General features: G+C 40.8%; 1 protein-coding gene across 4 annotated transcripts in view; it reads right to left on the bottom strand.

Annotated features, from left to right (window-relative positions):
* The window catches only part of LOC125023896 (leucine-rich repeat and fibronectin type-III domain-containing protein 2), a 135721-nt gene that overhangs the window by 36500 nt on the left and 82015 nt on the right, over window positions 1-17206 (bottom strand). For 3 of the 4 annotated variants that reach the window (XM_047611458.1, XM_047611461.1, XM_047611459.1), the window contains one exon: window positions 1707-1801. The exons of the other annotated variant lie outside the window; for it this stretch is intronic. The gene's annotated coding sequence lies outside the window, so the exon portion shown is untranslated. The remainder of the gene's footprint in view (window positions 1-1706; window positions 1802-17206) is intronic. 4 annotated transcript variants of the gene reach the window in all.

The following is a 17206-nucleotide window of genomic DNA, read 5'->3' as shown; positions in this document are numbered from 1 at the left end:
CCTCAAAGCCACATGTTTGTGTGACTGACAGTCGGGTCACTTGCTGTTCTCCCTGGCTTCAGAACTTGCTATTAGCAATGGTAAGCTAACTCTAGCACATAATACATGGGCTCATCTGTCTATCCAAAAGCTAGCTTGGCACTGATATCAGTGTGTGTTTCCACACTGTAATAGGCAACACCACACAATTTTTACAGGGAATGACAAATGGAAAAGATTTCCTCTACCACAAGCTGTAATTCTGGGCTTCATACAAGTTAGCCTCACTACTACATCATTTATGGAGGAAAAGCTAATGCGATACAAACTATTACAGGAGGAACATTAGAAGTGGAGCATGAGTTTTATTTATTTTTACTCAGCTCCCAGCTGTAAGACACTTGGCTGTGTGTTGTACCTGTTTGTTGTTGTATTTGCTATATTATTTCTCATTTGAGAAAAAAGGTCAAGTTATTCCTTTAATTTTGGTAACGCTCTGAACCTTTAAGACACATGGATGAGAAGGTCTTTACACCAAATGGATGTTGAATATTCTGTAGCTCCAGAGCTGCTTTTGTGTCAGGATTATTTTGTGAGGGGCATTGTCACGGTTAAGTTGCAGCAGAAAAATGGCTCTTTTTACTTTTTACATTTCAAACGGTCAAAGAGGCAAACAGTCTCAATGAACAGGAACAAGTGACATACAGAAAGATACTATGACCTTGAGAATGAACTCAATCAGAACTCAGCTCACTGGAAAACCTCTTTTTTTTCTGCTGCTACATAGTGGCTTCTGTAACCACGTCAATGATCACACTGCCAATAGCATCTTCTGTTACTTGAGTAACTTCGTTAGATTAATCCAGAGCCTCAGGAGACACAATTCAATTGTTTTAATCGACGGACTAGAACATTTCCCTGTGACGTGACTCTGACATGCAAAATTGATGGAGGTGTTTCCCGTAATGCATCCAAATAGCAGAATATCCACTGGCTGTACCTTCCAGGTAAATGGCCATGTATTTGCTCTCACACGCCTCCAGATTGTCGGCATTTTATTCAGAATTTGAAGAACAGCATGACACCATCGAGGCACACACAGCCGCTTTCACAAACTGAGCGGTAGTAATGCTGAGTAAAATGATCCTGTGTAAAATTAGTGACCAAACCCCTCTACCGACCGACCACAATAACAGTGTCCACTGCATCAGAGAAATATGATATACACATTATTTGGGTAGGTAGTCGAATCTAGTCCATTTAATTCCTGTTAGGTTGCTGTTACACAGACTAAGAAACAGGCCTTGTGCACAGTGCAGGGAGCAGGGGGAGCTTTTCTGAGTGTAAAATAAAAGCTATTAGAGAAAGAGAGAAAAACTGAAGAAAATACTACATCTAACCCCCATTTTTAAGAGGCAATTGGGGTTTGTGTAACTGCTAATTCGTGATAACGCTACACTCTTTAATCTTGCCAATTCAAAGCATTGTTCCTGGACAGAAGACAGAGGGTAAGAACAAATCCACCAATCAGGTCTTAAAGGCTCAAATTTATCAAGCCTCCATCTCGTTTATCACATTAAAGGTCCTGTGAACAGTAAATCAGTGCCCAAGCCGGAGGTGTCTTTGTATGTGCTTTGATAAGAAAGGTCTTGACTATTCAGTAATTTCAGGCCTCAAACTGTTCCTGTGTTAAACTGAAAAAAAGATTAAAACAGGGTCAGTCTTACCTATGCTGTGTGGTACTGTGCCATATGGTCCCTCAGAAATACCTCAAGGCCACACTCAGAAACCTCACTTTCAGACAGCAAGATGAACAAGCAGCCTAGAGAGAGAAGGTAAGAGAAAATAGTGTTCAGAGCCCACATTCTACACCGTTGTTTTGCATTAACAGGAGAGGTGGTCATATCCCGTGCACCAGTCTCATGCACCATGCCTCCTCTGGTGAATATTGTATTGAATGAGGCTTCATATATTAAAGGATTGGTTGTTATGGCAACTGGTAGTCATCATGATGTTACATCCTGTTCTATAGACAACTAACCAATACAAAACATTAAAAAAGAATTTTGTAAAAACAATTTTTTATTACACAGAGGGGGTGGAGCTTATGCCCTATACTGCAGCCAGTCACCAGGGGGAGCTCTACTTGCTTTGCCTCAGCTTTTAAGGAGCCATCTTTATAAAGTCTATAATCTAAATGACTGTATTTTGACATGGTCAGAAAGAAGGCCATCTGCAGCACATTCTGAACAACACATGAACCATCATACCTAATTGCTGCGAGCCAATCGCGCCACTAAGCTATGAAACCTTTTACAACTCAGGCAGTGCTATTATGACTTATAAGGAATTATCTACTTCTCAAACAAAAGCTTATAAAAAATCTCCTTAAAGCGCAGTAGAGGAAGGGGAGGGGGGATTAGATTGGTTTATGGAAAATTATTGAAATAGAGCACAGCAGGGTGTGTGCAAGCCCCCCCCATCTCCCAACTGACATTATAATCTCTGCAATGACTTAACGCATTTATTTGTCTCTTTTCCCTCTCCCCTTTTTTGGTGTGTGTGGCCAGCCATCTCCACAAGCTGTTTTCCCCCCTAAACACACACAGTCTGCGAGCTACGTTATTTGTTTGCTTTGCAAAGATGTGTGGGAGGAGGAGTGTGGCTGTGAATGCATGCCTGTTTAAGCTCAGCTCCATGTATGAGCAGATGAGGACACAAAAATTACTTTTTTTGTTTTTTTTTTTGTTTTTTTTTACATGTGACATGCAGAATGTTATCAAATGAACAGAAAAAAGGGCCCCTGGGTGAAAAACAAGGGTGAGAACGTGTGGTCGTATGAAAACCGTGTTAAGGGAATGTATGACTTCCTCCACTGATAGTAAACACCTTTAAATTCCACTCAGTGCGCATCCTTTGAGGAGTTTATGGGCCGCTTCTCTCACGTTCTGCCCTCCCACGCAAGAACCGCATAATCCAGCCATTCTAGCTGATGCTGCCGTCCTCCTCTTATACGGTACACACACGTCGACACACTTGCGCTACTGTTTACTTCATTCCTCTGTCTGGGGAACGCATGACACATGTCGTTCTCTCGGTTTAGATTTATCGACGTGTTTGTGTTGGCCGCCACTCCCTCGTGCACCTTCAGAGGATGCCTGCTTGATGAGTGGAACACTCACAAACGCACCCCCAGCGGTGCTTTGATTTCTAGGGCACATCTTGCTCATCAACAGTTTTCTGAAAGATCAGGGGACACCACAAAAGCATGCCCCAAGCCCCAATTTTTTTCGCAGGTCCCCGGCTGGGTTTTGCCTTTCATTCGTGGTGTTATCAACTCCAGCGCAGAATGCGCCGCACACTCCACCCCGAGAATTTAACTCTGTTCAAACCTTCCTTAGCGGCACTGCAATGTTTAAGGTGAAATTATCTGAGAAGGTGGATGGCGGGTTGATGCCGCTCATTGGAGATTACCCCATTCATGAAGTCGTTATTATCTTTTAAGACGCAGCAGCAGGAGAATGCAAATAACACGCCATTGACCCACTGTTATTAACTGTTTTCATTCACATCACATTCGAAGGCACTGAAATAACCTGCTGTGATGCACATCCAAGCTGGCAAAGTGACTGAGGGAATTGAGAGTTTAAAAGATGCCAGGAGAGCACAGTTTCATTATAACAACAACAAGTCTATTAATAATATTCATAATGCGTTTAAGATCAGTTTGCTCCTGTTTCTTTGTGTCAGGTGCCACCAGATTGATCCGTAAGTGGTTCATTTACAAATGAACCGCTGGGCCTGAACTTAATCAGAATGTCAGATCGGAAGCTTAATGAAACGGTGGCTAGATAAAATATCGAGGAGACATCCTGTTTTGACAGATGAAATCAAATCCGGGCTCAGAGTCAAGAAGGATAACAACCCAGGGTCCTAAGTACTCAAGGAAATGAATGCTCCTCCATTAGAAAGTACAACAAACTGTATTCAGGGAGTATGCACACAGTGTGTAAGCCATACTGAGTTTGAGTCTCAGGTCTTGGATACTGCTGAGTATCAAATTTAACATTGTCTTGCAGTCCCACTTCTAGTTTCCTCCGAGAGTAGATTACTGCTGACCCCAGCTTTAACGTGGATGTATTTTTTTTTAGAAACTCTAGCCCATGTGGGACCCTTTGGCTTCCTATTGGCTGCTGCAAATGCTGATGTCCAAGTATGTCTCCTCAGATGTTGCTAAACCCGATTCAGTGATGGAAAATTCTGCAGGAAAATTTGATATACCAGCCTTGACAACTTCCTCCATTGGAAAGCAGTCCCAAAAGCAATCCCGGAGTTCTCAAAAAGAGAGTTCGAGGGCGTCTTGTCTGTACTTGTGAGTTTGTGAAAAGTTATTACTCTGCCTAATGTAATGTTGGTCTGTCAACGACAATTCAAAGCATCCAAATGTCCAGATGTGTCCTTGTTTTGCCTGTTTTATTGAGGACGCATGGGAAGGTAACTTGTTTCGACTAGGGGAAGCCAACTATGCCACAATGCATTTTGCGTACACCGCTGCTCCTATCCCTGAATGACTGTAGTGCATCTTCTACTCCCACTGGCCCAAATCCTAAGTTTGACGAAGGTATTAAGTAAGTTTGTGTTTAAATTAACGGAACAGAAGCCCAGAAATGGCGGAGCGTTTCAAAGATGGATAGAGCCCTATGATTGCAGCCTATACCGAGTTTACCGTAGTGCACAGTGGTTGATTAGGTTGTGTACAGTTACCAGAAAAGCAGGGCATGTGTGGCTATGCTGACTGTCACTAACAATTTATTCTTCTGCTAACTGTAACTAAAGACTCTCAATTGCGAGTCAGTCTGCTTCCATCCAAACTTTTTCTCTCCAAAATGGTCAGCTGGCTTGCTCCTTTGGGAAACGTGTTGTTAAATGTTCATATGCGGCCCATAAACCATAAACACAGTGTGGTGAAAAGAAAGATAATGGTTTGAGTTAAAATGAGCCTTGCAAATGTCACCACGGTAAAACCTTGATTATTGGATATAATATCTAAAGAAAAAAAAACACCATTGATTTGAAACAAATGCAAATTCATCCACCCCCACCTCCTGTCTAAGTGGTCTTTGTGGCTCCATAACTACACCACCTGACACTTGAATGTAAACATACAGAATTTTAATTTGCATTTCTTAAAATGAAAAGCAATAAAATGTGGCCATTGGTCATAATAAGGAATGTAGTGAATGTAGATACTCGGCTCAATGCTGAGTAGACTATGTACAGCCATGATATCTATGCCATCTGCTCATTATGTTTTAATAGTTTGTGATTTAGTTCTCCTCCCATCTATTCTCTAGTGTGTCCCACTGTATGGGGCAGGTTCCCGCTCATAGTTTCCTTCTGTAGAAGATGTTTTCCATGCCACAGTTGCTTTAGTTATTGCTCTTGGCGTTCCAGGCTCAGAGTTCTGTAAATCACCGTGAGAACATTTTAATTGGTATTAGGGCTACAATAATTAGGTATATGAGATAGGGATTGAGAGCCTTGCAAGAGGACACCTGGACAAGACATGAATGACGCATAAATGGAGGTTATGATTGCAAAACTCAGCTAAATAAACACAAATTGTCAGTAAAACTAATTATTTAAGGCTAACTCTGAGAATTACCCACCGGTTTTCTCATCGTAATCTGAAATTAACCTTTTTTAATGTCAGTTTGTCCATACCCTCTGCGGAATGAAGATATTTGTGGACATTTTTAAGGCTACTTTCCCAGGGAAACTTTTGAATTGGTTTGATAAATCCTAGTATTGCATCATTATTAAAATGAATAACAACCCATTTCTTTCGCTTCCCTCGTAAATTCACTTGGAAAAGCGTTAAGGCCTGGCAAAAGAAATTGCCCCCCTCATAAAAAAAAAAAAACGACGAAAAAAAAGGCAAACCGATGAAAAATGTAATTTCATCAGACGCTCTGCTTGTGTCGAACTCCAGCAGGGCCCCCCTGATTGGCATTTACCCACAAAACCAGCAAACACACAGGATCTTAATCCCATCTCTGAAAGCAAGCGAGGACAGAGGTTACAACATCTTGAAACATCTTGTTCGTCCTCAGTAGGATAAGTCCTATTTGTGCTGTTTATTTTAAGTTTCATGTTTTGTTACTACAACAACATGACCGCTTGTCCCCTCAGATCAGATAACCTGTCAATAGTTAAAATGGTGTTGTGAGCAGCCTCCTTTAAGGGATAGAGACGTCCTTGGTAAGGACCAAACAAGTGAGAATGGGATGCATAAATTAGTAATATGAAGAAAAAAAAAAGACCCCGGGCAATGCTTCATGCATCTGACATTAAACTTAATTAAACGCCCCAAAAGGATCAGCTTCTATTCATCTATTGCATATTTCTGCAACATGTAAACACACAATAAAACACAAGGATGGGTAGATGGAGATTCATAACAATAAAGTTACAGTGCGACACGGCAGCACTGACATTTACTTTTCTGTTTCATTGTATTATTTCATTATTTCCTTTGAACAATTACTTCCTTCAGTCTTCTTATCGCTGCTCTTGGGGAAGGTACAGCGTGTCCTCACCAAGAAGATGGCGCCCGGTTCAATATTTCTTTGCCATAAGCGAAAGAACATTTAATAACCACAGATGTCTACGGTCTTCAGATTTTTTTCCAGCACAGCAGACTTTTCAGCTTTTTAGCTACAAAACATTATTTATAAAAAGAAAAACCTTCAGTTCACAGCATCATCACCCTGGGAAATGACCAAAATACATGCAAGAAGTTTGCAGATTTGTTCTTCCAGCGGGCTCGTGTTTACTCCGGATTTATTTTTTTACCACTCAGCCTTTCCATATAGCAAGTAATTGCTATAGTAGTTATTTATAAATTTTTCCCAAGGTTTTTCTTCATTCAGTCAGACCCCGACTGCAGACAACTGGTTTTAAAAATAGGAAACACTTTAGATCAGATGAAATCTCGCAGTCATTGAAGCCAGGTTATTTAATTAGGATCTACATTTGTGAAAAGAAAAAGTTTGTCCTTTTAGTGACATACTTCATTGCTCCAATAAAACCTAAAAAAAAAGTGTATCAGTCTCTCCTTCATACGACCTCAACGCTCGCAGAAGACAGAACAAGCCATCTTTAAAAATCAAGGTGAAGAACTTTTGTTTGATTTTAAAGACGCGTTTTATACCAGCACGGCTAATGTTGATCACTGAAAGTGAGAACTACTTTCCTTCTTTTTCAGCGAGATCCTTCAGTCGTGAGGCTATAAATGACAGCTGGGCTGGCAGCTGGCAGGCATTTTTTTTCCTAGCTTAAACTAAAAACCTGCTTTGTGACCACACTATGTTTGTGTTTTATTCATTCTGCATTTTAGTTCCCTTCAACTTAATAGTCAGTTTACACCAAAGAGACTACAACACAGGCTGTCACCCACGTTACACATCACTGACTAATTAGCAGCTGGCTCACGTTCCGCTTCCAAAGCACAGGGTGAAACACACACACACACACACACACACACGTTGCTCTTCCGCAGAACGCCTTGGACATTACATGCGTGTCATCGTCGTAAGCAGGTCTGAGGCTGGAGACAAACGTGGGTCTCAATGACAAGCCATGTTTCTGTGCCCCCCCCTCCCACACGCAACAACGTCTCCTCCTGTGGAGAAGAGTAATCACATTTTCCGCAAGGGTGGCTGCAGTGCCCGTGAGAAAAGGGTTTATCGAATTCGCACACATTGTCATTACGCAGTCCATGTGGTTTCCCCCGCCATATCTGTGACCACTCATCCAGCCAGTGCAGTTTAAAGAGCATCAAAGGTAGGCAACAAGCACACACACTTGTCATTACAGCGAGGGTGCTGGAGATAGCGCACGGGAGGAAATTACAAGGTAGGTGAGGAGTGTGTCCTGAATTGTATTTGGCTGCTTTTGAGCACACGGGCCTAATGCTGAATTGTCGCAAGCAAGAATGTAAAAGCAGCGTTGCTACTTCGCTGCTGTCGGGGAGGCTTGTGAACGGCTCTCTGAGGTTGCACACAGGTAAAATGCTAACACCCTCGCAACGACGGTGCCAACATCTTAACGTTTACTAAAGGTGAAGCGAGGACGATTCATCCTCTGGGGATCATGAGCTATTTCCTACTGGACCAACCACAGTGTTTCCGCTCGTCCGCTGTCACCACACATTAACCTCTATTAAATGCCAGATCTCCAGGGTGTAAAAGAGGTTTTAACCAGAGCTACAATTGCTTCCCATGTTTAGTAACCTGGGCATACAAGTGAGAAGGATGATATAGAACAGCAACCCTGCTGCCAGTATTGTAAGATATGTCACATGTTTACAGTTAATCACTTTTTTTTTCCTACTTGAGTTTAATAAGATATATTTGGAAGTCACAAAACCCATAAAATGTGGAACTGTGTGATAGGGATGATACGTTTAGGATAATCTTCCAAATTAAAGATGCCATCAGAAACTCTCTGGACTAACACACTGAAACTGACATCATATATACAGGATGACACAATGTCTGTACGTTCAAAAACTACAAAGCAATTTAATGATCACTCCTGGTTAAGGTTTGGTTGGATTCAGGCACAAACATCTTGGTTAGTTCAAAAAAACTGAATGGTTTAGATTGAGAGAATGCCAATACTTTGTGTTTTTTCAGTGACTGCTTTCTTTAGGTGAGGGACCTACTTCTTTAACAACTTCCAAATTCTTATTAACCAGTAGGTCTTTCTCCTCACAGCACATGGTGCATTTTGTCCATGGTACCTTCCCAGTCACATCACGTGTTCATTGAGAACATGAAAAACGGCAAGGTGGGATTGTTCAGGGACCCTTGCGTTTCTCGGTCAAGAAAAAAAAAACTCAGAAAACACAGTCACCTAATATTATGTGACCAAGCGTCCTTTCAGACAAACAAATGATATAATCTGGAGGCAGCATAAAAAGCAAACAACAGCACCTGTTCAGCGTTCGTTCTGCAACTTTCCTTGTCCCTTCATTATAGCTCCAGAAGTGGGCTAAGAAGTTCTATGGCCTGTTTAGAACTACAAACTATGTCATCCCTGACATCTAAGCGTGGAGGAGTACAAGTGTGTTTACTCCAATTTGGATGACATGCCGACTGGCCATCTGGAGTCCCTTTTCCCTGGGAGGTTGGTGGATGTGTGGGCCAGCAAAGAGCCAAGCTAACTTTTTAAAACAAGTCCCACGGTGCTGGTGGTTGTCACGAATACTCGGCATCTTTTTTTTTACCCCGAGGTGGTGTAACTTTTGTAGCATTCGGGTGCTGAGAAGATACCAATATAAAATATACATGTGGAAACGTAAAAATGAAATGTAGTGTAAAATTGAAGAAAAAAAAACTAAACAGATGGGGCTGAGAATTTCAAGGGAAAAAAACATCCCTGAGGCAGAGTGGCCTCATGCCACAAATTGATTCATTCATTTGGCAGGACCACAGCTACTGTCACTACAACACAGCTCCCAACATCAGCGTGCAGCTGCGTATTGTCTTCACTGAGGCTAAGTACTTTGTTCACCTGCCTTTAAAGGCCCTCAGGATTTATTTTGTCCAGATGAAAGTATTCCAATAAAGACCCAGTACTTTGTAATGTGAAAAGCAGTCTTAATTTATATTGGCAAGTGCCTTGTTTGATAAAGGATCGCTCCCGACAAGAGCTTGAAGAGAAGAATCCAGCAGCAAAGTATGTTGGGGGGGGCTAAGGAATGCCTGTCTATTATTCATCTGTCATGTCCGTCTAAACAGAGTGGAGCTGACTGAAATCATTAAACAATACAGTTTACTGTGCACCGTTTGAATAGAAATGAGAAAAGTCCATGCTGCCTCAACTGCTGCCAGTTTATAAAACATCATACAAAGATGCACCAACTGTACATTAAACATTACTGAATTGTATTTTCCTTATAATTCCTATCTATTATTTACTATGAGGTAATGTATAATAGAGGGAAATAAATTGGCAGTAATGTTGCTGGAGATAAAATGAATTGTGTTCATCTAGTACGCCTACCATTCGTACCGTTGGTGTTGTTTCTAATCATGAGGAGCCGGGTTAAATTCCTCATAAGGTGAAGATTCTTCTGTACATCATGATGAATGTGTTTTAAAAGCAAGTGAAGACAGATTTGAGCATCCACATACATAATCATTGCCCGTGCCGCCCATTGTGAATTAATTTGTAAACCTCCACCAAAATCAAATCATAATAATAAAAAAGCTTCAGAACTCTCTCCTGTCCTTACCCTCTACTGACATCTCGTTTCAGGGGCTGGCGGCTTTATGTAACTCCTCTGCCTCTACTAACTGCTCGCATTCAATAATAATAATAAAAAAAAAAACAATACTTGGAAACTTGGTACCACGTACAGTGGTGAGGGAGAGGAGAAAGACTGATGATAATGTGATAATATCTGGAGCTGAGTTTAGTCCATCTCTGATCCATGCAGACCACACACATTCATTTCAAAATCAAACCATCACAGTGTGAAAAACAGTTTAACCTTTACCTTTTGTAGTAATAATCTTACTTATATGAATATACACTGATACTCTGAAGTGGAATGGTTGCGTTTAGGAAGAGATTCTGATTTAAAAGTTGTTTGCTCTGAGTCAAAGACAGTGTAAATGTGTCTTCACTGCAATATATTACTAAAAGGGAACTACTTTATCAGTCTCTTTATCAAACGACAGTAAGTCTGAAGTATTCTGACAGTCTGGCGTAAGGCCTTCAGATGTGTTGTTTTGCTCTTGGTGAATGTGAAGCACGAGGCGGACGGAGCCAGACTCAGTTCTTAGAAGAATCTGAGTCTGGTAAGAGAGTGTGGGGCTTGTGTGGACTGAGCAGTCCTTCAACGCAGCAGAGCCATTTTGATGAAAACAAATACAACTCCAAAGAGCTCAGGTGACAACTAGGATGTTGTTGCGTTGCTCTTCTGTCCATCACTACATACAGTCTGCCAAGTGTCAGTGAACGCCATCTCCTCACTCATGTCACTAAAGCCTCTGAGGTGTTCAGGGTCAGGCTGGTTGTTCTTTTGCAACAGCACAGTCAAGTGTTTTTCCGCATTGTACTGTGCTGCCCTATAAAACACACAGTGTCGCACATATCGGATAGACAATCTGGTACCTTGTGCCGGTACCGTGGCTGCTATCAGATGGGGTCAAGCTTTCCACTTTCACGTGAACAGCCCACTCTTGTGGCGTTCGCAGCCTCGTAAGTGGAAACGTTTCGAAAGATCAGAGTTCATGAGTTGTGTCGTGTGTGCGAACACTGCGGAAGGCAGGGGTGGATGTCAAGTCGGTAGATTGCAAGTTAGACATTCATGAAAAGATGAATGAATGAAAATTTTTCTTTCTGAGAAAAATCGATCACAAAGATAACTCTAAATGACTGCGTATTTAGTGCATTTATGTTACCTGGTCATTAGTTTTCTAAGCTGTTGGCCTCAGCTGTGACATACCACAGGAAGACACCAATCCATTAAGAAATTTATAAAGTCTTTGCCTTGGGGACATTTAGTCAGCTGAAACAAAGGTGCGTCTGAACTAAATCGGCCCCATGGGGACAAGGTGAACTGAACTGAATTAAACTGGCAAACATGGTTCCTTGCATGTGTTCTTCCACGGCAAACGAAAACACGTTGTTGAAACTGCAATATAAATGAGGTAGAAAACAGCAGTTTATGGAGGAAAATGGAGCAGCATTCATTGAGATTTTAGATTCTACATCCTCATTGTTATTAATTCAAGGGGTGGAAACATCCTCATTAATGAGAACAATTTTTGGGGCTGCACAAGTGTGAGAATGGAAAGCATAAATTAGTAGTAGGAAAAGCACCCCAGGTAACGCTGCACACATCTGGTAGTCTGCTGCAGAGCAGAGCTCAAACTGGCTCTTCTCAAAGAGGCCGCAAGCACGGAGGTGAGTAACCTGTGAAAGGAGAATAAATCTGGACATTAAATAACAATATTCTGATCCCCTCTGGTAGGTGCTTCTTAAAATAGACTGTAAGTGCAGTTAAGGACTTTAACAAAGGAGCTCCAGTTGGTGCATTTTTTATATATATATTTTTTGGGGGGTTTTCTAAAGTGATTGTATTTTGTGATGTGATTTTAAGTAAAAAAAAAAAAAAAAACAACAACATGAGCTGTTCAACAGTAAACTGTGCTAAATGATGTGCTATAATTGCTTTATTTTTATTTTTTATTTTTTTCACTTTCCGCTCAGTTAATGCTGGTTTTACAGAACAACCCACCAATGAAGATGGTGGCGCCATTTCTGAAATATTTTGGCTTCACTTTTTCACATTTAGAGAAAATGGATATACATAGAAATTTCTGTTCCTGTTCCTGACTCTTTTTCCATGAACTTCTGAACTCATCTGGTTCAAATCCCTTTTAAATTTAAACTCTATTGTATAATTCAGTGTATTGTTGACATTGTGAATAAAAAGTGTTATTTTGCTGGATGGTTTTCCTTTTAGATTATGCAGATGCATGTATGATTTTTTTATGAACCATGAATAAAACATTTTTTTGAAATATTGTCTTTTGTATTAATTCATGAGGTATTATCTATTTTTACTCACAATTTGCACATTTCATACTAATGCTAACTTCTACATTAGGATCACCATTAGCATAAAAATCCTTTAATGCACACAGTAGCAGTCAAAAGTGTGGACACATCCTCTGATTCAGTCTTTTTTTTTCTTCCCTTGTTTCTTTTTGATGTGAAGTCTGGATTTGTGTCTTTTGGCTAGGATCCCAAACGGCTCTTCCTTTATTTCACTCAGAGCCTAATATTTTGTCTATTATTACTACATAGACTCTGAGCGTTTTATTTAATCTGAATTTGGCAATTACAAATGGTTTGCACGTTGCGTAAGAAATTTTTCCCTGTATTACTACACTGCATGTCTTTTTGGAAGCTCTAGGGCTGCGAGAGCTGCTCACTCACATCTCAAAACAGAGCAAAGTTTTGGTGCACTCCCATAAGATCATTCTTCCTGTTAATCTCCATGAGTCCGATCTCTGTTGGGTAGAGATTTTTTTCCATTATTCTGAATCAAACAAATCAAATGGGCCCCACATCATGCTTGGGAAATCCCACTGGTTGGGGTTTCCTGATGTGAACTGTGTACGTGCAACTGTGTTTATCTACTGTGCTTAAATTTGCGAAATGTACGAAACAACACTGACGTCCATGCTGTCCATCATCCTGGACGATGTGTAACAATGACGTTGTCAACGCAATGACGTATGAGAGTGAGGGGAAAAACAACAGGCATGCAGCTCTCACAGCGGGAGGTCAGACCTGTGACTGCTGGCAGTCTGAAAGCCCATTAGCGCCCACCAAGATGGGTCGATCCTGGTCAGAAAATGCCACGGCAATGCGCTATTTTCAGTGTGAAAGCGGTATTTGGAGCACCTGTCCTCGTCCCCCACCACCCAATTGGCTCTTCCTTTTTTTTTAACACAATATTATGATGCCAATCACATGCTAGGACAGAATAGGATCACACCAAAGTCCAGCATCTTCATGCTTGGATTCGCAGAACCTGCTGAAAATTAGCCTCTCCACACCGGGAATTGTATCTTTTCATTCGATACCTAGAATCATCTCGTTTCCGAACAACTCAACACTGCTACTCACTGTAGATTGAAACAACACATCAAAATGTCACATGTAGTAGAAGAAGCACATACAATGCAAAACATTTCGTAAACACCCCGCTTGCAGCCGCTCAGGGGGCGTGTGATTTATGCAGTCCCCTTTAATAGTTGACCTTTTGCGAAGTAAGTAAGCATCTGAATACAAAACTAATGAAGTGCAGGAGAGCGTTCTCTTGGTCTCTTGATCCTCCTGAGAACCAGTGTTATCACAGCGTCCTATGATGTTAATTGCAAACCATTCAAGGTGGCGACCTCATGAAGCTGTATGGCATACTACCAACAGCCTTCAAAACCTTGTGGCTGCTTTGACGAACGTATAATATGAAAGATAATTTGCTTTCTATTACACTTTTATGTAGCTGTTTCATAGTTTTGACATGTTTCATCCTGTTCTACAAAAAAAGCCTTTTCACATATATAAATCCAACAAATCACCTGTCACTGGTTGGCACACAGACAACAGTGGAGGTCTCTGATGCATCTGAAAGTATTGTTTTAACATTTATGAATAGATCTTGAACAATCTGTACCGACAGAGAGTTCCACAAATCCTCGGGTCTGTACACTGCTGTTCTGTTTTTTATTTATTTACTTCTTTTGCCTTTAAAGAACATCAGCTTTGGTGTTGCATACCATAATTGATAATTTGCAAACTGAGAGAATATCTGTCAGATAAAATATCTTTGGTGATCTTCGGCCTTGCGTATTATTTCCCAGAGTTCGGTGCCAATTTATTTTGAAGTACTTGGATTCTTTCTTCTCTCTTTCCTTGAAGCACTGGACCAAATCATTATTTTGCAATCCATTTGCGCTGGCAAATTGATAAAATAAAAAACACTTAAAATAATGAATGAATGAAACAATGAGGGGATTTGAATGTGGTTACATACTTGGTTGTGATTGCATGTGGCTGATTGAAGGGCCAGTTTGGTTCCTGGTCATAACAGCCCGATTTCCATACTTATCATAGTGTTTATTTATGTGGGGCTACACGTTCAACATTTTTCTGCGTATATGTTTCTTTATGTGCAATTAGGTGAAAGCAGAGCAATTCAGAAATTACCAATGTGAGTCAGGGGCACTTGAGACAAATAGAAACACGGTGTACATTTTTAGATGCTCTTTCAACCATGGTCTGGTATTGTTCATACAGAGCACATGGTGTTATTCCAATACAGAAATCACTTTGTCGGCCACTGCTGAGAAACACAATAGCCTTTGTAAAGTTCAAATTATTTGTGCACTTGTAGGGGGAATGCACACATATTCAGTGAGATGTTTAATACGCCGCAATAATGGAGAGAAGATAACTCTGACACATTGCTTTTGCTGTCGCCACGTGAGCTAGCAGTTAAATACTACTAATATTGCTGAATAATGCTCCTTTCTTCATATTCAAAGAAAATATATAATGGACAACTGAACCATAGATATTTGGAATCCGGGAGACATGTTTTTTCTCTACTCAATGCATATACACTGATCAGTTAGAACATTATGACCACTGCAGTGTAGGTCTATGGGTTGAGGGGAGGGGCACCTGTGGATCATCCCACAAATTTTTCAAGTCTGGCAGGTGTACAATGGTATGATAACGCAACATTGATTTCAGTCAAGTTCTCATTTATTTATTTACTGGTCATAGGCACAGTGTCATTAGATAGTGGGCACTCTATTTCAAACTTTAAATAATAATATTCGTGTTAAAGGCAGATTTAATTCAAACTGAATTGTAACTGTTCACCTTTGTGTTGACACCAAGTCTACCAAATTTAGAAGTATGGTAGCCTCGCATAGGACTCGCAGTACCCACGATATTTTCAACTCCACTGGTCCAGTTGGAGTTTATGTTTGGCTGGCCCAGACAAGCAGAGTGCAACACTGCAACAGAAAAGGTGCAGCCAATAAAGGCCATGGTTCCCTAACCTGTAGTCCCATAAAATAAGAAAGTAGAACATAACCAAAGACTAAGTTCTGTTATATTTATGAAAAACAGCAAATAATACTCATTCACTGTTAATGCTGAATGAACTTGGATACAATGTGTGTGTAAAGATCTACGTGAACTTTCTTGGTTGGCAAGTAAAGTCCGCCAAATGACGTAGCTGTGGTGCTGCTGGTTTCACAAAAGCAATTTGGGAGCACTACTCACATAAACATAGACAGTGTTGCTAGAATATATTTAGCCTGTCGTAGCCACACTCAAAATAAAAATCACTCAGAATATGAATCTGGCAACACTCCACTATGGAGCACGCTTCAACCGATTGTGAAAGACAAAAATACCTCAGCACACGGTCGGATAGTCCTACAAACAATTAGAGCCACTTTACTGTGAAGGGACCCAACTCAATGGCGCTCCTCCATGACAGCATAAAACCCAACCAATGAAATTACAGGCAAACAATGTTGTAGCTGTTGCACATAACCACTGTGGATTGCATCCAAGAAAGTGTCATGCAGGAACATCAAATAACATTAAGTATAAATACAAGTTGGTGTTACAAGGTTCCCACTCAATAAAAGTGGCTTGCTACATATTATGTGTCACATGAAGACAACAGTTGAGTAATTTTTAGCTGTTATCACCTAGGCCACCCTTGGTTCTTCAGTTTAATGCCTTGTCAGACACGTTCAACTCCTGTGTGGTACAGTATTTCACACCCATTCCCTTCCCTCTCAGGGATTAAAAAAAAAAAAAAAAAAAAAAAATTACTACAAGTCATTTATAAATAGAACATCCCATCACTCTGGGCCTATTTCTTGATAGAGAGCCAAAGCTGCTCAACTTTGCGATTCAGTCAGAACGGGTGATATGTATCCTTCGCTGCCTGTCAGTGCACGTTTAGCACCATTTGTCAAAGGACGTTATGCAACTGGATGGGCATGCCGCGCTGCCTGGATTTTCCGACACAGTTGGCCTTAGACAGGTCTGATTCCAATTGGTCTCAGTTGTTTCTGAGATGAATCAGAAAGGTTTTTAATAAGGAAATCCAAAAAGCTCACAGGCTGTACGGGTGACTTCAAAGGGAGGTTAATATAGATCCCCTGAGCATTTACCGCTCTGCCACAACCTTTACACAAGCTGAAGAGCGGACAGAATTATGTTCTCTGGAGAAAACTCTAGTTTTCAGGCCATAAGAAAGTATTTGTTTTTACCGCTTTGAGAACTTCAAGGTGAGGTTGGCATACTGCAATAAGGGAAAACGTTCAGAATAATAGCAGATTCTGTCCTTAGGGTTAACCAACAATATCAAACAACAAATTGACACAGTATTATAACTATCTCCGTGACCCATAAAGCTGAAAAGCTTACAAAGAGATATCAACCTGAGTCCAAAGGAAAACACTTTAGCACCTGGAAAGGTAAACACACTAACGCTAAAGGCCAGCTTTATAGTATAAATGTAACATTGATTGTGGCCTATGTGAAGGTCTTGAGTGTAGCCCGTGCAATTTTCCCATCTCCGCCAAAGATGGAGCAAGAACAG

This window comes from Mugil cephalus, chromosome 17, assembly GCF_022458985.1.
Source record: "Mugil cephalus isolate CIBA_MC_2020 chromosome 17, CIBA_Mcephalus_1.1, whole genome shotgun sequence".
Classification (NCBI taxonomy): domain Eukaryota; kingdom Metazoa; phylum Chordata; class Actinopteri; order Mugiliformes; family Mugilidae; genus Mugil; species Mugil cephalus.
Note: the sequence above shows the minus strand (reverse complement) of the source record. Positions and strands in the feature narration are given on the sequence as shown.